This window comes from Neopelma chrysocephalum, unplaced genomic scaffold, assembly GCF_003984885.1.
Source record: "Neopelma chrysocephalum unplaced genomic scaffold, ASM398488v2 Primary Assembly neopelma1_102, whole genome shotgun sequence".
NCBI lineage: Eukaryota > Metazoa > Chordata > Aves > Passeriformes > Pipridae > Neopelma > Neopelma chrysocephalum.
Window position 1 is genome coordinate 1,216,042 of NW_020897765.1, and position 25,575 is coordinate 1,241,616.

The 25,575-nt window shown below is 38.9% G+C and overlaps 1 protein-coding gene and 1 long non-coding RNA gene across 21 annotated transcripts in view; both read right to left on the bottom strand.

Moving 5' to 3' along the window:
- The window catches only part of KIAA1217 (KIAA1217 ortholog), a 355,773-nt gene that overhangs the window by 119,738 nt on the left and 210,460 nt on the right, over positions 1-25,575 (bottom strand). The window lies entirely within an intron of this gene.
- Positions 12,310-12,707, bottom strand: LOC113973469. Its single transcript, XR_003536227.1, has 2 exons — positions 12,546-12,707; positions 12,310-12,442 (listed from the first exon to the last, which is right to left on the bottom strand). It is a non-coding gene; the product is annotated as an uncharacterized LOC113973469 (long non-coding RNA).

The window sequence follows — 25,575 nt, forward strand, 5'->3', positions numbered from 1 at the left end:
GGGCTAACCTTTCAGTAATTGCTTTCTTCCTGCTGTATAAAATATATTATTTGAAAACCATCATTGCTGCTGTCTTTTTTTACATTCTACCTCTTACACAACACATATCTTGCAATTATATTGCAACTATGCTCTGAAGGAAGACCTGAAGACAACTTTTGAAAATTCTCTTTGTAAATCTGTAAACAAAAAAGAAATATAAAAACCCTATGGCCCAAACAGCCCCTTCTATTGATTAAGGTGGAGAGTAGCACTGCTTTTATTTTAATTCAAAGGGTTCAACAGTTTTTTGTTCATATGACTATTTCTCCAGTCTGCTACCCTATTATTGGAAAGATTTCATCTCCAAGTAACACAAAAAAGCAGAAAAGCTAGTATCCCACAACCTGCTATTATAAATTTTCTGATTGTTTAAAGAGATGAAAAGTAGAAATGCTCACATTCCTCCTGAAAATTAAAACTCACAAACCAAGATTTAGTTAAGAGGAACCTACTAGTCTGAACACAGGCAATGGGGCTAATACAGAACTGCTAGAATAAAGCACATATTACAAAACCAAAACAAACCAAAACAAAAAAGCCAACCAACACCTATTCCAGTGAATAGTTTTCCTCATGTAAAAACACAGACTCCAAAGAGTGTGCATCTTGTCTTGATTTCAAGATGTTTGGATCTTGACTAAAGTTGGGAAATCCTGCTTATTCTGATGAATAATCTCCTCAGGCTATTAACTAGATGGTTTCTCTGGGTCTTCACAATTCAATGCTCTTTTGAAATTGAGGAAAGCAGAACTAGAAAAAACCTTTAAGGAGTAATTCCTCCAATTTCAGTTGGGTAACAGTGCCATCTTCCTTACATTACTCAAGAGTCCCCTGCTCCTACAAATCCCAAGGCCATGCAGGCTCTCCCACCCCAAGTCATATCCAGAGGTCACTATTGGCTGAATATCTAAAACAGCTCTCAATTTCTTCTGAGGTCGGTGTTCCACATGCCCAAGTCCTCAGGATCTTGCATGGCCCATGGTCTTTGCTCCTGCACGTACATCGTGACATCTGGCTGCACTGAAAATTGCTTTATTGCTTTGAGTTGAGTTAATCAGTTCATGCAGATCATTTTGTACTAAGAACATTGTTGACTATTACCCTATCTTGTACAATCTGCAAATTTATCCCACTAGCTGATTTTACTGTTTTCTTCGACCTGAAGCCCCCCAAAATCCCACAGTTTATCATGAGTAAAACTTCCCATAATTACTGGATGCACTGAAAATTCATGTCACCAGCCTAAAAAACTAAGTGGAGTTGATTACAGCTCTTCCACTCTATGCAAATTTTCTGGAACACTGGGAGTTTCAATTAATATTGAAATAGTCCATTTATTCTCAATGTTCAGCTAGTAAAATTATGTAAAAAATTGTTATGTCTCTATCATTAAAAAAAAAAACAAATCACAAAGAGTGTAGGAAGAAAACTCCTTAACCTAAACAGCAGTCAATATAAGTAAACTCATTAGACCAGATACCAAGAGGACAAGAACAACTTAGAGAAAGGGGCATAATTCTGTCTCTTAACAATGGAACAAAGGAAGAAAAAAATGAAAACAGCTTAGGTATGGGCATAGTGCTGTAATGAAATAAAATAAAACTAAGAAACCTCAAGCAACTAAGCATATAAAAAATAAGGAGAAAGATAAGTAGTAGAATATTAGGTCTAAAGAGTAATGGTTCTTTGGCTGACAGCGCAGGTTATCTTTCAGAAATGCAGAACATGACACATCTGTGTGAGGTAATCAGACATGTTTCATGGACCTGATCTGCAAACAATACTGTTAAGGCTTGAAAATTTGGTAAAAAATAAAATATGCTGTTTCCCTGCAAAGAAACTGGAAATGCCCAAACGAAAGTAACAGATAACAAAGGAGAAAACATTTGAAGGTAAAATGTGCACCACAACTCTATGTGTCAAATGAGAATAAATAAACTTGCACTAAGTGCCCCATGAGGACATTCCTCTACCAAAAATGCAATTCTTTTTTCCATTTCTAGAGGGATTAGTTAATTAACCAGGTTCGTCACAATAATCCTCTACCACATCAACAAAGATGTACAACTCACTTTACCAGACTAGGGAAAGATCTCCGAGTTTTTGTTGTTATAAAGGAAGTGTGTAAATGCATGTGCATACATATTCAGGTAATTGATTCCTTACCTGGTTGTTGAACCATTAAAACCAGAGATTTACTGGCAGAATACAAAAAAATTGCAAGACATAAACAAATAAACAATGTGTTCTAAAGCTGGAACTGCTGCTTTTGACACCTTAAATGCCAAATGCTTTGAATTCAGGTGCACGTGGAGCACAGTGACAGATGTGAGATCTTTCTGTAGTAATTTTACAGGTTGACATGGTCCACACAGATCTGCCTGTTCAGCATATTAATATATTTATACATAGAACTCTATTTTCATCAGTGTATATAATGATGTATGATTACATTAGTATCTACACTTAATTTTTTTATAGTTTTCACTTGTGTATTGCCTCTACCTTTAATTTGACAGGCACTCACTTTGAGCTTTTTACCTTAGTTTCTTTGCCACAACTATCAACGAGAAACCTTTGAAAAATGTCTCCCTGCTGAACTAGGAAAATAAAATATTAACAGATAAAGTTTCTTGACCAAAGAAAGTTTAGCCTGTTGACAGATATTCAGTCTGTTTGCTGTTGAACTCAGTCACACTAGAAGATGGATCATTAACAATAAATCCATATCTGAGTTTATAATGATCTCTTTTCTGTCTCAGTGCAGAGCAGGTCAAGTACTATCTTTTTTAACCTATTCCAGAAAAAATAATGAACGGAGAAGATAAAAGAACTGCTGAAAGTTTCTGAATAGAACTTTCTGCTTCAGATCAACATTTGAAAATCATTCCCAGCTGTTACATCTGAATTCTTAATTGTACACAAGAGGTTGAGGAGAAAATAATCAGCAGATGCAGCTACAGTTTGTTATATCTGTGATTATCTATTCGCTTCATGATTTATGGTTTTCAACCACTTCTGGAGAGACTGGCACCAAATTTATTCTTCCAGTACTGCTATCTGTGCACAAGTATTTAATTATAGGCTCCCTCACATATTCTATGGAATAATTCTTGAGTGCAGAATGCTATATTTCAATTCCTAGAGCTTGTAGTCTCAGAAAACAAACAAAAAAATGAATCAGGGATTCATGGTGGCAATTCCAAGATGGTAAAAGCTCAGCCCCACTCCCTGTGCTGTTCTGTCCCCTAAACACCTGTTCTCCCTAGAAATTCAAATAAATTCAGGAATAAGGAAGAAAAAAAAAGAAAGAAAAGAAAGAAATGCACAGGGAAGAGAGGATGGGGAGGGTGGAGGCAAATAAAGCAGTTTGGGTTATCTCTTCTTTTTTCCATCACCTTACATATTCCATCTGCATACCCCATGTCTCAGACAAGTCTATAAAATTACACTCTACATGTGCTTCAACATGTTGGTTGAGGGAAGCAATTTACACAGAATTCAAGCCTGAACAGTTCTCCATTTACAGCCTTTAATCATAATGTCTTCCAAGCATGTTCACCTGAATGCTGGGAATAACGTGATGCTTCCAGGTGTGCTGAAGTGCACTGGAGTCTCCTAATGTCTGGTGAAGCCTGTGTGCAGACAGTGAGGGGGACAAGATGGACTTTCGAGCTTACAAATGCATTAACAATTTAGCGTATAGGTCAATGGCACTTTCATGTCAGAGAGGCAAGAAAAATGGATATTTAACTCAGTAAATTGTGTTGCTCCGTAACACAGAAGCCATTACAATATGGATGAGATCTGGAATCTATTAAAAGACATAAAGGAAAATAAAAGCTAAACACATAAATAACTCATCTACTTGGAATTTCTTTTAAAAATATTGAGAGGCATTAGACACAACCAAGATTAAGTGTCTGTAAAATATTTTTTAAAAGAAACATTTTTTTCACTGGGCATATAAGAACAAAGCAACATCTAAAACCTCAACAAAGAAAAGCTTTATTACTTCTGCCTAGAAATTTTAGGCTCCAGCCTTAACTCACTTTGTTCCTCGTGGCTGTGGTTGGAAACTATAGCTGTTTACTTGGCATGTATCTTATCTACTATGGCAAAATATTCATTGAGGGCTAAAGATGCCTAGAGACTGAAACACTGAACCTTTCAAAATCAAGGACTAAATTTCAAGGATGCACTGAGTATACACTGGACCATAGGAGTTCCTCCTCAATGACCAAATATCATGTATTATTCAAGACAAGGTGTCTTTAAAACAGATGGATCAGTGGTATGGAAATGGTTCTGCACAGACTGAAAATTTTTAACCATTAACTATAACTACACAATGAAAATTAGTTCCAGCATGTTGTATTTTATGTAGGAGAACTTACATCTCATAAACTAAAAATCTTTTCTTGTTAAATTATTCTAATGGTCACTTAGCTATTTTTTGGAAGCTATCAGAATGAGAAATGTACATAAACAGAAATTCTGTATTTATACAATGGCACTGATTCAATTAAACCTTTAGCAATATATTTTAGTTGAAATAGCTACATATGGAAAGCAGATGAAGCAAGCTAAAATTATTTTTTAAGCTAAAATCTTAATAAAAAAAGCATATATTCAGTAGAAACACATCTTCTGTTAAATATACCTTTGTTCTTCAGTGAACTGTGCAGTATTTCTCTGACCATGTGTACATTCTATGAGCACTAAACTAAGGCAGAAATCTATATGACTACTTAAATCATCACAATATATATGCTCCCCCAGTGGCACTTTGTTTATAATAATTTATAGTTTTAACATTTCCAGACTACACAGAGGTGGTGGGTTAACATACCAGCATAGCTCTGGACTTCAGACATTTAAAACAAACACTGGCTAATGACGCAGCAGCGTGGCAGCGAATACAAGTACAAAAGGGCCACACAGCAAGTGTCATTCCCCTCTGCAAATGCTTGGGCACTGGCTAAAGATAAGATGACTCAGAATAACTCTGATAATTACACTTAAAAACTAAAAAATTAAGAACCTTATGATCATGAATATATGGCAGGAGATCAGGTAAACAAACACTCCCTAAGCAAAATGCTAGCAACCATCTTCTTTGGTTGTGTCTTGCAGTGGTGGATTCCTGGATCTCCAGACAGCAGAAGACAGGATCCCAACCTGGCTCCTGGCCCAGCCACTGGACCTGCTGAGCTAAAGGGCCTGGCCACTGGGTGAGGATGTGGGTTCCATCAAGGCAGTAATTTAATATTTTGGACAGGATCCTGGTTTCTAGACATCAATGCATGTTCTGAAGAATAAAAACACAGTCCCAAAATATTAATTAAAAAAGCCTCTTCCTTCTCTTAGCAAATGGGACATTGGACAATTCAGCCTGGGGTTCGCACAAGATGGCAAAGCTTGCGCTAGAGTGGAAGGCTACAGTGAGCAACAAAGACGAGGCAGGCAGCCAGGCTCGGAAAGCCATGTCGGATTCTCCCACACTTCCCTGATCCAAGAAAATCCTTGCCTCTGCCCTTAGACAGCAGAAGGCCGTGCCATGAGGAGTGGGGCAGGCAGCAAAGCTCATTCTGCCTCGCACCATCAAAGCATCACTAGGGAAAGCTCATAGGAAGACCTCTCATATCCGGATCCCTTCAGCTTCTCCAGGATCAGCACCAGGATCTTTCTAGCTCCAGCTGCCTTAACAGCTCCTGTCACCTTCTGCCTTTGTTTCCAGACAGGGCAGGCATGAAAGATCAATGCAGGCTGTGAGGTACATCTGACTGTCATCAGGGGACTAGGAAGGGGAGAAATGGACGATCATCTTTCAGATGAGACAAGGGCTTCCAGTCTGAAATGGGCTCCAAGAAAACATCCGTGGCCAGAGGAGCAACTGGTCTCCTAAGCAGAACAAGGAACATCCCAAAGAGTCCTTTGCTACAGCAATAGTGGGTGATCAGAGAAAGGTAAAAGCATCAAGTACACTGAAGCAAAAACCCTCTCCAGGTACAAAAAGGAGTAAAACACACCTACTGCAAAGAGGACAACCTGCTCCCCAGGAGATCCACAGTATCTGGCCCAATAAAAGTACCCAAAGTTCCTAAAATAGTCGTTTAGTGTAAGTACTAGGTGAACTTTTCCTTCCAGTACAGAAGTTTCTATGATGCAAAAGATCCCATGCTGAACTTGACCTGGGCCCCATGTCTTTAACAGCAGAGGAAAAAAAGAGGACGCAAGATTGAGCAAGTCCTTTGAAGCACTCAGTGTCTGTTCTTCACCATAAAAGATGCTTTAGTAGATTTGACGGGACTTCTAAGTGTTGGAGACCATCTATCTATCAGGGTCTGACAACTCTCAAATTTGTTCCAGTGAGGACACAGAGGTGTTGTAGGAGCTTAGGCGCTGGAGCACAGCAGGCTCTACTGATCCAGGGATGCTAAGTTGAAGAAGTGCCAGGAGTGAACCACAGGAGACAAAACAGTCATTGTGAACAAGCTCATAAGTACACACTTCAAAGCCTTCATATTCTGCTGCTTGATCTTATTTTTCAAAAAAGGAAAAAAAAATAATTTCACAACTCTAACACTGCTCTATCAATGATGAGATAAAAGGAGAATATGTAACAATAAGCACTTAAACATTTGCCTCATAAGCCATTAGTGAGCAAATGTAGCACTATGAAAACAGTAGGTCTGGACACCAGCAGTATTATCCTGCTTTGTGTGTCAAGGAATGCAGACTTGCTGTACAGTGAAATTCATGCTGCCATGGTGCATTTCATGCACTGGAAAGGGACCACTAGCCTGCACAGGACTGCCCTAAAAACAGGTATGACCCCCATATATAAGGAAGCACTTTCAGAACAACATCATGATGGGGTGACATTAACTATAAAACATTTATTCTCCTAAGCAGCCCAAGAAGGATGAATGAATAGGTCATGGACTCAGTAAAACTGGGTTCAGTACAGGTATAGAAACACTTTGGCCAGTGACAAATTTGGGCCTCAGTTTCCCCTCTTCAAAATAAAGCACAGTTCCCCAATCTACAGGGATATTGCAAAACTATAATTGTTTATTGAATATGACAACTGTCAAAAACCTTACAGAAATCATAAATTACATTACTTATTATATGATTATTGTTATGCCTTGCCATCAGTTAAAGAGTTTTGTTTAGTATTAAGTTGAATTTCTTTTGCCTTGCATAATTAAGTTCAGGAAATTTGTGAAACCTTTTCTAGTTCTGCCAGTGACAAATGACAAACTTTAGGATAATGGTTTAAAAAACATAAAGCAACAACAGACCATGAACTCTCAATGATATGCTGCAGTCAATGAATACAATATATGAAGGGAATTCAAAATAACAGTAGGAAAGCAACATTACTCCTCTATATGGCTCTGACAGGACCATAAAATAATGCAAGGCTAGTTCTGGTGTGTGTCTATTTCAAAAGTAATGTTGAAAAACTTCAGCACACTCAGGAAAGAGCTATAAAATTCTGAATTATGGATGATGCCAGAGAAGTTCTCCCTGCAGGCTTCATTCAAAAGAATATGAAAAAGCGACTTGATCATGTAATATGGGTACCTATGAGAAATTTCTGATAAAAGAGTACAGTTCAATTCAGAAGAAAAAGAATGTGAGACAGGGGAGAAAAAAGTTATTATAGCAATCAGTTTGGTCCTAAAATGTAGAGATGTGTGTTTTTTAATATTAAGGTATATTTCCGGAGGTGAGACCCTGAGTTTAATCGATGGAAAGAGCTGGGACTTCAGAAGGACAAAAATTAGAGGCACAGGATTAGCTTTCGTTTATATTAAAGTGAGCTTTAAGAACTGAAATTTGTGCATCATACTTTTATTTGTTACTTATTACTAGGTCTGGTTACCAAGATATTAAATAAAAAGAAAATCATAAAGGAAAAGGCACGGGATATAGGGGCTTGCAACAGTTTAACTAAGATGTTTAGCAAGAAATGATGAAAATCCAACACATTTTTCAAGAACGTTGTTTAATGTGATTTAAAGGCACGTGACTAACAACAATAAAAGAATTGCATATTCTACTGAACACAGAGAGAAAAAAATTGTAAAGAAGGATGTTGGGTCAACTGTCAGTTGGTCAGTATTTGGGTTTTGCCATGATTATGATTTGGTGGGTAGGACCGTATCGACCTTCTCAACTGGTATCAGGGCACCACCTTTCTGGCTGAGTTTAGTTGCAGCGAGAACTCGTGACACATGAAAAAAGTGTTCGACAAAAACTCCAAGTCTGTGCATTTTCTCTTCAATTCACAGCAACTAAGAATCCTCCTCACCAGTTGGGCTAAGCAGTTTGCTACTGCAAGATAAGGCCCTGCACAGGTTTGAATCCGTTTTTGTGATGCAAAATTATACTGAGTCTAATCTTAATGGAAATGTCAAAGTGAAGCTAAACAGGTACTACCTTTGCATCTGCATCATGCAACAAGCCTCTATGCAAATAGAACAAAAAAAGAGTGAAGCTTGGTTTTATTAGAAACTGGTCAGGCACTGATGAGACAGAGAGAAGTTTGTTTTGAATCTTGTTGTTTAAAGTTATCTGTGTTTCAACAGCCTTGTGGTTCCAAACTGAGCTACCTTGCTGTTGTTCCAGGGCTATGTCACTAATAGATAAAGTCCTTAGCCTTTCTCCTATCTCCTGGCAGAAAAGACAGTGCCACCTGCAAATACAGAATTAAAGCAAATGCCACTCAATTACATACAATAATCATCCACCCAAGCTCCAATTTAGTAATGAAACCAATTGTAAAAAGGAATCTTTTTGGGAAAGCCACATTTTCATCTTTTCAGATGACCTACAGAGTGAAAACCACAGAAAGGAAAAGTTGGCTTGTTTTGTCCCCCACATCACTCCAGTAAAACCAAGTTGGTTTAAATCAGGACTGCAGAAATCCAGTTAAAGTCAGGGACTGTATGAAGTCATGTCTGATTCCTTCTCTAGCAGGCTATTCTGCATGAAAAAGTGTTGGGGAATCAACAGAGTTCACACTGAAAGGTCAAAAATAATGATTGCTATGTAATAGTATAGCTCACATGCATCTGTATGCATGATACACACTGTGCTTAATTGGTCTGTTGATATGACCTGTCTTCAGTTTTATTAGCTTTCAGTTTTGCCCTATAATAGCCACAATGAGAACACTAAATTTCCAAACAACCCAGCTCTTGTAATCCTGCCATCATCAGTACTGCTTAGCTCTAGATACATCACTGTCTAATTGCCACAAATATATATTTGTTTTTATCATCAGTGGCAATCCGCAGTCCTGTCACCATCTATGTAACAGCTAAAAATACAGCCATGAGAAACTGTGGAGCTGACTAAGTTGTTCTAGGAACTCAACACAGAAATTTCCAAATCACTGTACATCCTGCCTGCTGGGTTCCTACAGAGAGAATAAAGGGAGTCAAAATGTTAGAAATATCTGTGTTTCATCTTGCCCATTGCTAACAAGCAAAACCAATCTATTTGAGTTTTTAAAGTATCTAACTTGAAGAATTTCTTTTTACTGATCCCTAACAATTTTCCAGTGGCAGTACATGTCCAGCAAAATGAAGCTTCACAAGAGCTTTGGGACCCAAAGGAGTGGGGTCCATGTCTCCCCCAACACTGCAAACACAGTTGGCATATCAGAATCTTGTCCACAGAGGACTAAAGGTATTATCTGGCCATTACCACAAATACAGTTTTACAATCTGTGGATGCCCACTGGAAATTTCATTTAACAGAGCTTTGCAGATTGAGTCCTGGTCCCTGCTCCAATGCTAAAGGCTATTCCAGAAGTCAGGAAGAGGAAAGCTGGCCTCAAAAGCCACTTGCACATGAGAAGCCATGAAAGGTGAGAAAGGAGGTGTTTATGCACTCCCAGAACAATTCCATGATGTGAGGATGAGAGTGCAGCACACAGGGCATGTTGTTCTCTGGTAAGCTTTAGACAGCCATGCGCAAGGACCTTAAAAAAGATACAAGTTTTAAAAAAGTCCCTAGACCTGCTTATATGAGCAGCACAGACCACATACAAACTATGCTGTTTAATCTCCTGGTACACAACGGCTACTGAATTTAGCAAGAAAGAACCCACAAATAACCACCACAGTTCCTCTCCACTCTATTAAAACACATTACTGGTTAGAGACACGATAATAATATTTTCCTGATAAGGCACATATTTTTAGATTTTTCAAAACTGAAGAGACAAAACTATATGTGATCAGAGAGTTGCTTCAGAAACATGTAAGCTGCTTATAATCATTTCCCCAATATTTGAGCAGCACAAAGAAGAAAGATATGACTGATTGCCACTACAGACGATCACAAGTACTGTTTCCTCCTTATTTAAAGCTGTGCAGTTTAACAAGTATTATTCTCTGAATGAGGAAAGAAGACTATTTTTCAGGTCCTGCCTTCATTTAACACACTTAGTCTGCCCGGTGCTAGTGGGCTCCTTCTGGAAGGGCACTACAAAAGTGATTCATTTGGAAACATAAAAGAGGATATGTAGTTTCATAAAAACTTGTTTTATTCTGAACCTACTTGATCACTATGACATACAAGAGTATTTGGAAGGTAGCTTAGCTAGTGCACCTGGGCTGACACACGTGGTCTCTTCACGGACTCCCCCTCTACCATATTATTTTGATTGTCACATCAGTATTTTTCTTATTCCAGACTCCCACATGCCAGTGTGGTATGACAGGAAAGATACTGCAATTTCTATAACACCACTAGAAGTTACCATTTTCAGCACTGCCAAAATGTTTGCTTTAAAACAAGTTTCTTTACCTTCACCTTTTATTTGTATTCAAGACCGTTCCACTGTCATTATTAGCTCTAAAGAGTCTAACTTGAGAATGATTTCTTGTTGTTTAACCAGGATTGTAATTTATGAATTAAATAACCAAATATTCTGACAGTTTTCCTTTCCAGGCTGTCATTACTCCTGTTCCTTCCTTCAACTATCCTACACAAGCATCCCACACAGTACATACTAAAACCATGTAGTTCTTTTTGAAGGAAAGAACACATAATAATTAAGAAAATGTTGTAAGTAGCAGATTAGGAATGAAAAAATACATCGAGTAAAAAATTATAAATGGACCATCCTGAGAAAAACTGATAGGAAAAATAACAGTCCCAGTAAACAAAGAAAGCCCAGACTGCAGCATGCAGCCCTGTCACCACCCCCACTGGCCAGGTTATCAACAGCAGCCCAATGCCAAATGCTCCTAATGCCAGAAGCATCCTCTCGCCTCACCAGTGCACTCAACCCCTGGGAGGTTTCAGGGAGGGCATTTTAAATGGCTACAGAGTCATTAAAAGCCTGAGCCAGAAGTCATAAGCCCCATATACTCTGCTAAACAATGACCACCATAAGAGCACAAAGAGAGAAGAGACAACTGCCATGACTAAAAGGCATGTTAATGGCCACTGAAACCAGTGACCTGGCCTGGCCACTGGGACATTTCACAGCTCAAAGTTTGACCCAGTGATTGAGCTGTCCCCTGACTCAGCAAGGCCAGGATTTCACCCCATCATGACTTATGCTTAACTGTAATCATCTCTCTCTTCTACTTTCGGAAATAGATGAGACGTGCTGAGAAAAGTAGCATAACGAAGTGATGACTGTATATCTTTTCCAGCATCAGCATTTTATTAGAGGGATTTGTTTGCCAGCTTATTTTTACAGGAGCTCAAGAGGCCTGACTGCGTATTTGAGAGCTTGTGCTGTGCTCCAGTTTTTGATGACAAAATGCCAAAGTTGAACATGCAATGCCAAACATTCCAGAAACCTCCTGCACAATAGCCACTTTAAATGATGTCTTACTTTTCCTGCTCTGTGAGGCATACAGAGTAGCAAAAACATTCTCGTCTCTGGTTTTTTAAAATGCCACAAGGCACAGTAATGGCAGACAGTTACCACTTCAACATGGGAAAGCAAACAAGCAGACTAGCCCAGCTCTTCAATCCCATGTTTTGCAAAGCTAAAGATCTGCAGCAATTCACACATCTTACTTCTCAAGTACATTAGCACGTACTGTGTATAGAATAGAGAGATACCAAAAATCAATCCCCCATCCATATACAGTGTTGTAAAACATTGAATTGTGTTTCCCCCCCAAAAAAATTGCTTTAAATAGCCAGAAAATCACTGTAAAACTAGTATGTCAAATAGGAATTGAGAAATAGCAACAAACCCTCTTTTGAATGAGGCCAGACTAAAACAAAAAATGTTGAAATTTATTTCATTTGTACTGCACTGCTAGAGATGGTCCCCAGCTGGGGATTAGGTCTCATTGTGCATAGTGCTGGACACAGGCATTGCAAAGCTTGAAGCAGGCATCAAAATCCACTCCAAAGACACAATAATCAAAATGTAAGGTCAAGGACAAAATGGAAATACACAGGAAAGGCTGCCCATTATGGTTGGTTCAGTAAGGTAGCAATTAGCATACCAGCTGCACAGTGACTCGTGAGTGTTGCACAGGCAACGTGATAGACCCAAGTTATAACGAACAATTTGAAAGAGGGTGTGTAACCAACTTTGAGGAGATCCTAATAAAAATGGGAAGAGGCACGTGGGAGTTTGAAAATGTTGATGTAGCCTAGCGCCTTTCAGCACATCTCTCCCATAACTGTCAGAGCAAATGTCATAATGAAGCACTATGACTCACAGCAGAACAAAGTAAATGCTTCTGAATCTGAAGCACAGTGGACCAAAACCAACTAAATTAAGATAATTAGGGAATGACCTCACACCACTGTGCCCCACAAAACCTCCCTGCATTAAGAAGCTCATCTAAAGACAAATTCACTAGATGTCTTTCTAATGACTATTGTCAGCCACTTAAAAGAAATTTCAGCAAGCCACTTCATTCTCCCAAACCAATGCACTAAGATTTTTTTCAAGTTATTGAAAATACTACCAAATCAGAAAGCAAATTTTGTGTTTAGGTGTTTTGTTTTGTGTTTTATAAAAAAATGGATGCAAGTGGAGCCATCAGAAATTGCAAGCTGCTGGAAAACTGAGGAATTTGAGTCTGTTTGGGCAGAGTGACATATGGGCGATAAAATAAAATGAAAAGGTTCTAGTTCATGTAAGGGTTCTCACTTAAATGATGTTTTTTCCTTCATAAAAAAGAAAAAAAAAAGGCAAAAGAAGCAGAAATAATGACTGTTATGTCTGATATTCCATATACTGAATTTGAGAAGACATACACCTCTCACATCCCTCTTGCTCATAAATTTGTATTTCTTTCATCCCCACATAGTAGGAATTTCCCTTCTTCTCAGTTTTTACCCAGACAAGGCAAAATTTGTTTTCTGCAAAATCTCCATCTTATCCATTACCCTATTTGAAAGATGCTTCACCTTTCAGATTTCTAAACTGAGAACTAACAAACACCACCTAGCATGACTGCCTCAAGTTTCAACAACATGGTACTACTGGACACCCTCACATACTACACACCTTCAAAGAATACTCACAATTACAGGGCAAGATGAAGGCAAGTTCTGATATGTATTGACATATATAAAAAATAATTTATAAATGGGCATAAGCATATATGCATATAGACATAGAAGCATATATTACACAGTTACACTGTGTTCCAAAGACCTATGAAGAGTAATTTCTTAAGGCAGGTACACGATACGGAGAACACTTTGCAATTAATTTTACTTTATTCATTTTTGTTTTATGGCATAGTCTGATGTTCAATTCCTTCATTTCAATATGGAACTCAAAGCAGACACAAGACACTAAGCAGTACAGTACACAGAGCTCACTATTGCAGTATGATTGAGTTAGGAACTCTTAAAGCAGACTATATGATTATAGATCACTCAACAAAAAAAATCCACCTAAATGATAAGCTATGCTAAACAAATAAGTTATCCGTATTTTTTCATCAAATACGTTTAAACTATTTTACAATAAGCTTTTTTTCCTTCTGTCCCATCCCAACAGGAACAGATTATGATGATTACATCCAAGATTTGTTATTCAAGTTCTAATTCATTAATGATAACATACAAAAGCCTTCCTAAATTATAGCCAAGAAAAACAGCCTTGCCCACATAACAATGCAAGGCATTACTTCACACGTCAGGAAGAATCTCAGGGCTTCTACTGCTGTAGTTTTTTTCAGATCCTTTGTGGTAGCATATCCAGCTATGCAGTATCTGGTCTACTTTTATAAAGCTTTTATAGCTTGATAAAGTTCTTTGCATTCCTTTTTTGTCAGTTTTTAAGTGTCTTTGTTCTTGACACTCGTACCATTAATGAAATCATCTTTCTAATTAGCTTTAGAATCCAAATGTGTAACTTTGTTAGGCTTAGAAGTGGCACAACCTTTATATGAATTTGACTTTTTTTCTTAGAAAAAAACTTTTCTAACAATCCCTTATCAGAGATTAAGTTTGTTATTTTCAGTTAGGTGCTTCTTTCTTGTCGTAAAGGCTGCTGGGCATACTGAGATGCTTAATACAAGTCCTGTACTACACAAAAGCTTTATACATGGCATCCACAATCATTTGAGAGTTAAAAGTAGAGAGGGACAAAGACACATAGATATTTAAATAGGATTTGGCACCTTATCCATGTTGTTAACTATGCTTGAACTGAAACTCACCACATGCAATTCTGGAAAGCTCATATGTTAATTTATACACTGTGATTATTTCTGCAGTATGCTGACAACACAAAGTAACATAACACTACTTCTTAGCATAAAGCTACACTTTAAAGTGCACACAACATTGCAACACTGCAAAGGTTCTTGTTGGTTTGCTTCACAGTTGCACTGGACAGAAAGGTAGTTTCATGCTTGAAACTCAACAAAGATGTTGCAAGAGTCTTCAAACAAACAGCTCCGTGCTTGTGCTAGTGACTCTGGAGCACAGCATTACCACAAAGGTCCTCACACACCTGGCTGTTTCCAGAGAAAACTCACTGACTAAAGCACAAAACATGATTAAAGGGTTTTACATGAAAACAAGACCAAAGTAGAAGTCATAGTGAATAGTGATTTACTAATTCAATCTGCAGCTGTTATCATATAAAATTTAAGTATATAGTCTATTTTCAATCAATTGTATCTACATGAGCTTCCATTTAAGGTCCATCTACTCTAAATACAGCAGGAAGGACATCAGGCCATGAACAGGGACATTCTTTAAAACAACCTTACCTCAGGTATGTAGTGGATGCTAAATAGTGTCTTCCAGGTTTACCAGCTTCTACAGGAGAAGTGCTGCAGTTCACTGCCAAAAGAATTCCTGTGTTACAGGTAATGTCTAATGCTGGTTACAAAACACTCGAGTTCAACTTCTTTTTTACTGCAAATAAGGTAACTTTACTGGAGATAATGAATGCAGAACTGACTGCCAGCACCAGCAGCTGAACCCGACAAGGGATGAAGGTGAATTTAGACAAACCTCAGACGCGACAAGAGCCACAATCACGTGTGGCTTCCAGGAAGACAACTGGTGGGCCAGGTTCCACTAGGTCATTTCTCCTTCCCAAACAGTAACAATGTTTTATTCTTCTCAGAAACCTGACAAGAGTAAACTTGAATGGTTTTCCTTCCAAGGCAAACAAGAAACATGCCTCTTCTTTAACACACATTAGTGTAAAAAGAAAATTCTCTTGATAATAACCATGTGGTGATAACTCACCTCATTATTACCAGCGTTTTGTCATTTCAGGACTTCTCATTTCCTTAAAATATCAAAGTAGATAAAATATAAAAGGCCCATTTGTGTAGCACAGCAGTGGTTAATGTTCACTACGGAAGGCAGAAGTAATCCCTCTTTTGCTGTGGTCTACAAACTGCTGTGGTAATTGGCTAAAAGGCTCCTGGTGACTCTTCCTGTGGAAAGGAAACTATTCCCTTCATATCTGCAGGGCAGAAACAGTTGATGTGAACAGTGCCCATTTCTCTTCAGGTTTTTTTTTTGTTCCCAAAATAAAATAGGTATTAAATAACGAACAGGATGGAAGATCTTAGAGGCAGGAGCTATTCTGCAGAAGAAGCACCGTGTAAGCACTAAATGACTCTCTCTTCTACAGGCGTCAAACCCTTGTCTTGGGAACAACTGTACATAGGACCCTTCTCCTGACACACACAGATTGGAAGAGTGGGACAGTGTAAGCAAACTCTGCTACACATGAATCCTACTTGCCAAACAGGAATGAAAGAAAGGCCCCTTATAGAAAACAAATAATAAGGGAGTAAACTTTATAACTGAATTCTTCTTTTCATCAATAACATATATAATACTAATACATTTTTTTTCCTACCCTAATTTCAGACACACTAGGACCAATATCTTGGTTTACAAGAAAACAAAAGAACTATGAATTTTCTCCTCATTCCTTCAACCTGCTGGTCAGCCAGGTGTCTACTTGCCACTGCACTGCCCTTGTTACTGAGATATATAACAATAAACATATTTATGCTCTGATCTAGCAGACAAAAGGTGGTCATAGATCAGTCCCCAGTGCATCTGCAGTCCATGAAACCTGTCTGCAACCTTCTAAGGAACATTTAACTTCTCACTTTTACTGAAATTGAAGGTATTTGTTATTCAGATGGCAGCTCAATGTCTCCCCGTCTCTCCTTAAACTTTGAAGAAACTCACATATGCTTAACTTCAAGAAACCTGCCTAATGTTTGTAATACTATAATACTGGTGCCTTTAAAGATAAACTTATGTACAGGAGCCTGCAAAATGAGGTCTTTACGTAAGCCCATGAAAAAATGTAGAATTAATGAAAAAGTCTCTATAAAGGAGTTTCTAAACCCTTCAAAACAATAAAAGGGAGTAGTTGGAACATTAGTAGCCACTCTTGTGCCTCTTGCACATCCACAAATACATTTGAAGGCAATGAGAATAAGGGTACCCAGGGAATAAAAGAAGGTACAGACAGAAGAAACATCTTACCTTTTACACAGCTTGTAAACCCCATCTTTAAGCTGTAGCTAAACCAACACTATATATTCCACATCAATTCAATGGCAATAATTGAGCATGAACGCTGTTAAAATTATATAATTAAAGTATATATACAGGCTTCTGTATTGTTTTATATCTCTGAGAACAACAAATGAATTACCATTTATGTATGGTAATAACATAAATTCATTTTCTTCAAAAATTAAGTTTTTTAAGTTTTATCACTTATACTAAGAAATATTTCTTAACTTACGTACTATTTTATCTTCACTTGCTTCCAACTAGTGCCAATGAAATTCACATGCGTTTTACAAAGCACACTAGAAGTTGCAAATCAATTTTTGTTACTACTTTGCTATCACTAGGCACCATTTAAATAAATGCAATCAGCCACATGTAATCGGCAAAGGTCATTGTGTTTCTACCATTGAGTGGAAGGAGCTGAAGTCACATGAAACCAAACTGTACAGGGGAAAAAAAAGAGTTCTGCAAAGGAGGCAACTCTGAAACTTGTTTTGCCTTTCATTCTTGTTCCCTATCCCCTAACCCCTCCTCACCTACCCACCATGACAGCGCAAAACCCATGTGCGCTCCCTCCATCATTCCCATTGAGGAAGGACAGATCACCCCTGCAGTTAGTCTGGAGTAATGTATGTGTCACATGAAGTCAGCTGCTGGCACTGCTGCCTCTGTTCCCTTCCCAAAGCGGGCTTGGTGCAGTGTATGGCGCTCACTTGGGGTTGCCTTCTCTGCCCAATGACCTTTAGGATAGGTACTCTCCTCGTAGACTTTAATTGAAGACAGTTCTGCAGACAAAAAGACACCTAATCAATCATGTAAGCTTTCTCCTCTTAGGAAACAAGTCTAAAAGCCAAAGAGACCAGTGCACCTGCCGAGGCTGTGTACTGCAGGAGAGGGTCAGCGAGAAACAGAGAAGTGGCTTTGGGAGAAGGATGAAAAAAAGGAAGGTGGCTGATGCTGACAAAGAAATCCAGCTGACTACATTGTCCCAGGAGCTGATCATATCATGAGTGACTGGGGGGGGGGGGAAACAGGAAATCCCAAACAATTTACTTTGCTAGTAAATTAAGACTCTAAGCACATTACCAAAAAAATCCTGGATCTGTTGTAGTCAAGATGCACTATGACATTAATGTCAATGCACTTAGAATTTCACCCTCATTTTACTGGGATACTAGCATGAGATGATTTATTACAGCCTGGATTACAGGCTTTTATTGGGTGTATTGGCTTTCATTTAATGTTTAAAGTCTGATATATATATATAGCAAATAATTTGTGACTCTGTATTAAGTTTCCATGAGTTTTAGTTCATGATGTAGCATTTTGGCAGAGGAGCATGGACTTTGTCTCTAATTAGGTCTTCAGCACACTCATTTACTTAAATGAGATATACCCATGTGTCTCTGGAGGGACAAGTGAAACAAATGGTTATCTTGTATCTGAATAAATATTTCTGCTATTGGTAAAAGAGCTTCAGCAGTGACTCCTTGGGAAGGGCAAAAATGAAGAATTACATAATGAACTAATCTAAGGCTGAAGACACATATTTATTGCTCAGCTGATCTAACAGCTCAGCACAGTGGAAGGGGAGATGACTCCTCAGTTCTCCTGCCCAGATCCCAACCACATATCCCCACCTCCCTCCCTATGCATAAGGTGAAACAATTTGTCTTCTCCTCTCATTCCCCAACACCAAGGTTAAGTCTTTCCTGTTTCTGTGAGTCTTTAGCGCATGGGAAAAGAGAAAAACAAGGATAGAGGGTTGTTAGATCAATATAGACTTTATATGCAATTTTAAACTAAGTTAGCCTTGCTGCTGTAAAAGTTAACAGGGGTAGCCTATTTATATTTATTGGACAAATGTCTGGCCCAAGGTCACGAAAGAGGAATCCAGCGGTCCTGGATAACCGCATCACCCAACTGGCACTTACATGTTTCAGTGAAGCCTAGGCCTTTCTCCTTCAACAAATACATGTTCATAGCTTTTAAAAAAGCAAAATCTGGTGAGCTATCCTTTCCTATTAGATGTCATTACCACTGGCATTTGTGGTATTCCTCATATCAAGCACAGACAGAGCCACCAAGGGCCACATCCCAGCTTTTGGCACTTCCAGATGCTGTCTCCAGCTTGCCATGTTGCCCTCTGTTGGCCTCTACCCTGTCCTCACAGAGGCAAACGAAAAAGGCAAAAGAAATCCAGTATCTCATGCTTCACAGCAGAAGTTAATGGCTGAGAAAAGGATACAATGATATGTTACAAGCACATAAAGTTGATGGAAAATTTACCTAAAACCACCTGTAAAACTATGTTTTGTTAGTGATTTCCCCTATTGGCATTATCTGCACAGATTTATGGGTTGAAGCATTTCCAACAGCAAATACAAATGCTGAAGGAAAACACTGTAGAAGTTTTTATGCCAAATCCAGGCCTATAATTGTTTGCATAGTTTTGACAGCTTAATTCTGTAAATTTCACAGATCATGTTTCAGATCAGGACTGACTGAAAGAATGTGCAGTACTCCTGGAGGTGTGTGAACTCCTGTCCTGCTCAGGTGGCCAAGCCCTGTGCCAACACCAGCACTTCAGTGATAGCACCAGCTGGTAGGGCAATGTGGTCCTGTGAAATTTGCTTCACAGGCAGTCTGGGTTTTGAGGCAGAAAGTTTATAAGGCAGCCTCTAGAAAACTCTGTTTTCCCATCATCCAGCCAAATCCTGTCTATAATCCAGTCACATATTTACTAAGGAGGATAGCATTGGGATGGCTTACCTGTAATGGCCATGAGAGCACAAAGGCATAATGAATTTTACTGGATTATCCCATCCATTCCTTACAGATAATCAGGCATAAGAGCTGATTAATTTTTAGAAGCAACTTTTCTGCTCATGCTGCCCTAGAACAACATTCCAGCTATCCTGGCAGCAAGAGTTGCTCTCCCAAATTTATCCGAGCCAACACATACTGCCTGGCCTTATGCCAGCACCCTCCTTTACTTTACTTTGTGCCCCACTTTTTCATTCATCTAATATATTTATAGAGAACAATCAAACACATTCAATATCAAAGCTCTCCACAAAGGGACACCACTTTTTAAGATGTGCTGCTTGTTTCCCCTCAGCATACGAGTTGCCGAGATGGTCTCTGTGCTCTTTGGGGTGATCTCTCTTGTTGAAGTGGACAGGTAAGTCAGGAAATGTGACCTACCATCCTTGAGGGACACCAGCCCCATGACAGAGGCAGGCAGGAGTGCAGACATCGGTGGGGACCCAGAAAGCAGCACAGCTCCTCATCCCAGCTGCTAGGCAGAAAGGATCATGTTGATGTTTTCCTGGATGTTCACTTAGTTTCTGTTCCTGACTCATAGATATTCATTACAGGCTAAGGATCTTCCCTGAACTGTCACTTTGAGCACAAGAAGACATAATATCTACCTTTCTCTTCTTCACACATCATGGGTTGCAACTACCACAGGGTCACATATCCTTCAGGGCACATTTTACCTAGCCTTCAAGTCTTCCACTGCCACGAAATACTCCACTGCTTGTTTGAAGCTGTTTGTGAAAAATCTGGGCCCACACCACTATTCAGTTTGAATTTGAACATTGTTATTCTGCTTCAATAGATGGATAAAATAATGAGCATGGTCCAAATCCAGTACTGGGCTTCCCATGAAACTAACGAGCTCTGGACCAGCATTACATTAAATTTCAGTGTAAAAGATATTTTCTGTTTCAAAATGGTTTCAGCATTTGATTAAAGGCTGATTAGACATTAACATAAAAGATGCTGACATTTTAAAAAACACCATTGTAATTGTGTCAATTTACATTCTAAATTAATATAATTATCTAAACAAGCAAACTGTAGCATAAAAATGTTAGCTGCTTCTACTAACCAGTACGTTGACCTATTAATTGGCCTATTAATCAATTACCTAGATAGAGGTAAAGCAGTCTCAAATTTCAATTATACATAAAGAAAGTTTAATTAAAAAACCTCAATTTATATGCAAGACAAAGTTGCACTGCAGACATGAAAAAGTATAATATTTTGGATAATTGGTTTTAGGAAAAAATACAAATTACAAAAATATCTCCAAAAGAAAGTGTCTTTAATTGCATATAAAGTAGTTTATGATTATTTCCTGTAATTAAAGTCATGATTTGCTGGGACTAAGCCTTTTTGCAGATGAGTAAGGTATTTTTGATTCACACAGTCCTCACTAAACCAGAAGAGCACAGTAGTTGCTGTATTTAAATGCATGATCATAGACTTGGCTTTTCATGCGTTATTTAAATCCAACCCAAATGTAATTACAAGCCTTTGTGTAAGATCTGAAAGGGCCGTTACAAGGCTGACCAGATGGCCTCTTCCTTGCCACAGCACTGTCCTGGTCAGAAAACCCAGGTTTACTCTGGGTCTCACTCCCACACTGGTGTGGGCCCTCTAATGAGAAAGACAGCAGATGATGATGGAAAGGACTCTCCGTGCCCTTGGAGGTGATGATCCCATGGAGCCACCTCTGCCCACACTGCAGTGCTGCCCTGGGTTGTGGAGGAGGCTCAGCTCCAGCCTCCGTTCCCTCAGAGTCCTTGAGATAGCCCACAAACTGCCTGGTCTTTGTCTCTACATTTTTTAAGAGTGGGTTACAGGCCACGTGGGATTCAGCTTCTTGGGAGTCAGCTTTTTACATCTGGTTAAAGAGGACACTCTGGGGAGATCTGAATGAAATAGCCCCAGGCCAAAGAGGTGACATGTATTTTTACATAGTGTGGAGCAATCTAAATCAGAGTGGGCAAGCTTCTTGGTGGCCATCGGATGCTAATATGTTTGAGGACATCTGGTTTGGAGGCAGAACTCTCTCCTTCATTCTACCTGCTTCCAAGAACATTGGTAACTGATGGCCTGTTTTTATTCTCTTAATATAGATTTAGTTGTTAGACTTAAGCTAAGATCTTAAAATTTATGTTACACTTTGATTTCTGAAGAACACCATGAATAAGAACCTTCTACTTCTCTAACCTAATGCTGTCAGTCTGTTGGTATTCCTCTTCCTTTCCACATGGTCTGTAGCAGGCTAAAGCACATCTGAGTCAATCTCGTGATCTTTTAGTGAACAAGAACTCCAAAACAGGAGGAAGCAACCTTGTTGGTTTTATTCTGCCTAGCATCCTCCCAAACCTCATGTCACTATGTCAGGGACATAGTGCACTCAACAGCTATGCAGATCAGTTATCTCAAACAGGTTCCAGAAAAGTAGGCCTTAAAATCTAAATACCAGGAGCAGGACAGCATATCTTGAACACTGTATCTCGATGTGAGAGAGAGCAATTTACTATCCTTCTTTACAAGCACTTAGAAAGAGAGGAGACACCAAATTTTGTCTTTAAAGGATCAATACTAAGGAACATCCATGCCAGCTTGAGATATGCAGACAAACAGGATGACAGACCAGTAAATGCAGTAGTGTCATGTACAGGCACTTCCACCAGATTAAGTTTCTTGAAGAAAAGGAAATGCTGAGTTCCCTGTCACAGAACTGAGTGACAGAGCTTGTCTGCCCACTGTGTTAAATCATCCCATTTGTGCTTCTGCTCCATATATCGTCACTTCAATGTCTGCATCCTTCCTCAGACAAAGGCATTCTCTGGAAAGGTTCCCGGCAGCGGCTACAGAGAAGATGGAACAGGGGTGTTCCCACCAGGGCAGGGAGGCACTGACCTGTCACTCTGGCACACAGGTTGGCAAATCAAATGTGATATGAGTAAATGCAGGGCACAGTTTCATAACCACAGCTCAGCACTGCACTAAAGGCAGCCAGCAAGATAATAGGGATGTGTAACTCAGTTTCTGGCTCAGCTTTTATTTCCACCCTGCAGTTATTGCCTTTGTGTTTCCAACACTGGCAGGTATCAGAGGTTTACTCGCTTCACCCTGGATCACAGCAATATGCAGAAGTATGTCCACGCCTTTCTTTTTTGATCAAATCATCTGACTTGTATCATCCGACTTCATATTTATTCCTTGCAAACTGCAGTGTTAGCAAAACCACAGAACATGGTACAATTTCACCTTGTAAAATGGTGAGAGGCAGAAGGACAAATACAAAACGCCTTTGGAGCTTCCTGAAGAACTAGCCAATGACCCACACAGTGCAGCCAGGAAAAGGATTAAATTTAATTTGTTTTAACCACAGATTTTACTTGAAGGCTCATGTTTTTCCTAAAAAGTATGGGGTTGTATTTGCTGTGTACAATGGTTACACCTCAGAGAGAATGCATTTATGGTATTTCCTACTACACTGAGGTGGAATTTCCCTTTGTGCAGTGAAGTATACCACTCTGCATCTTCTGTTTATTTTCTCTATTACGAAGAATTTTCCATGAATAAAGTATGTTAAAAAATAGGTAAAAAAATTGTATAACTCCTTCTTTATAAAATTTAATGTTTTTTTTTTTTGTTTTTTGTTTACTACATTTCTCTCTTGTGCTTTTTTCCCCCCCAAGACTTGCTCCCCAGAGCCCTGATCTTCCAGCAACATTATGTACCTGAGGGACTGGTTTGAGCTTTACTCTCTTATCGAGGAGCCAGGAACCAAGCAAGGCAGCCTGTCCCTGTCCTCTGCTCCTCTCCTTTTCCCAGAGGAACTACTCAGGATGACTGAGCCACAAACAGCCAAACACCTTTGCTCTCAGACAGGAGGAAGAAAACAGTTTTAAACCTGGGTGTCTTTCCATTCCTTCCATTTGAGCCTAACTCACTGTCGAAAACACTCCTTACTCCATGCCACTGAATTTGTTAAACTTTATCTAGCTTAGCCCTTCCTTCTATGCTGAGCTTTATGGTTTATGTAGTAGGAGAGGTGTGTTAATGTGATGGCCAGCCAGCCAGGCCACACAGGCAAAGGCTGCAGCCACTGCTGAAGGAGGAAACTGCAGGTCCACAAGGCCCCAAAAGATCTTGCAAGGCAACAGATAGAGGAATGTGCTTCCTTCACTGTGTTCTTCTAGAAACTGGAAATACCTCTGCCTCACTGAGGACTAAGTCTTCCTTCTGTTAAACTAATAGAAGTTAGCCAGAAGGATGCTGCTTTTCCCAGGAGTGAGACTGGAGCTTTAGCATTGGGGATTAAACAGTGCCGGAATTAAGATGATGGATGTATGCATGCATGAACAGCGCACTTAAATAGTGACATCCACAAGAGCTTTAACAAGATTTCCAAGACCTGGAATTGGAATGGATTCTTTTTATTTTCGTAAACTAATTAATTCTTTTATTTCTCCCTCACATCTTATTGCACCTCATCTATAAATCTCTCCAAAGCCATCTTTCATTGACATTTCTTCTGAGGCAATGTCAGGAAAAAAGAAGCTCTGGAGTTAGGAAGCATCAGTTCAAGAGCCTCATGGAGGCAAGAAAGATACAGCAAGTCTGTTTTCAAGCTGGAATTAGAAGAAATAACCATGTGAGGCTCACACCAAGAATCAACTTCGCATGTACCTTACTATGTTCCAGTAGCAGGCTAAAATTTAAATGCAGCTGAAAAGTGCCCACTTTTAGATGTAATTACATAACAACAACAACAAAAAAGGGCCAGAATTATGAACTAACTAAATTAAGCTACTAAGCTATATACCAGACTATTGTCAATTTTACATATTTTCATTTTTTAAGGTTTGACACAATGTTCTTGATCATAATAAGCTGAAACACCTAATGGCCACAATACCTCCAGGAAAGGGAACCAGAAAGGTGCTTGGCCACGAAACCTCAAAAACAGCTCAGACACACTCCTCTGCCTCGTTCTCCAGGTTTCCAAATAAGATATCTCAGGCAATGTTATTCATGAGTAAGCAGGCCATGAAAAACAAATTTATTATTTCTGTTCTTTAGCTAGAATAAATTCTAAGGATTTAAAGTCCACATGCTACCCTTGTCAACCACTGTCAAAGGAAAATTTAGTTCTTGAGTAACCCTACAGAAAGAAAGAGGTCATAGGTCACAACCAAATTATTTGCCCAGTTCATCTGGGTTTTGATAATGTTCTGTGATTAAGACAACATACCATGACAAAGTGCTGAAAATCACTAGAGAAACAGTAATAGTGTATCCTAGAATATAGATGTTTACTCCCATAAATAAGCATCCAAATGAACACATACCTTGGATAACAATCTTACTGAATAATCAGAGTATTTAGAAAAATATATTACAAAATAAGTTTTCTATTGCACATGTATGCATTCTTTTAGGGGAGAAACAGAAGTCAGACCATCAAATCCTATTAGCATTAAAAATATTAATTAAGTTATGTTAACTTATTCTAAATTGAATTTATAACAAATATAGTCCTCTTTGGAAAATCAGTACCAAGACACCTTCTCTTTCAAAAGATGTCAACAAACGAAAAGTGGATTATGACTACTGGGTTACCTATTATTGCTGTGGATTTACAGTTATGTTTTATTCTGAAGAAAACCCCAAGTCACACCAACCAAA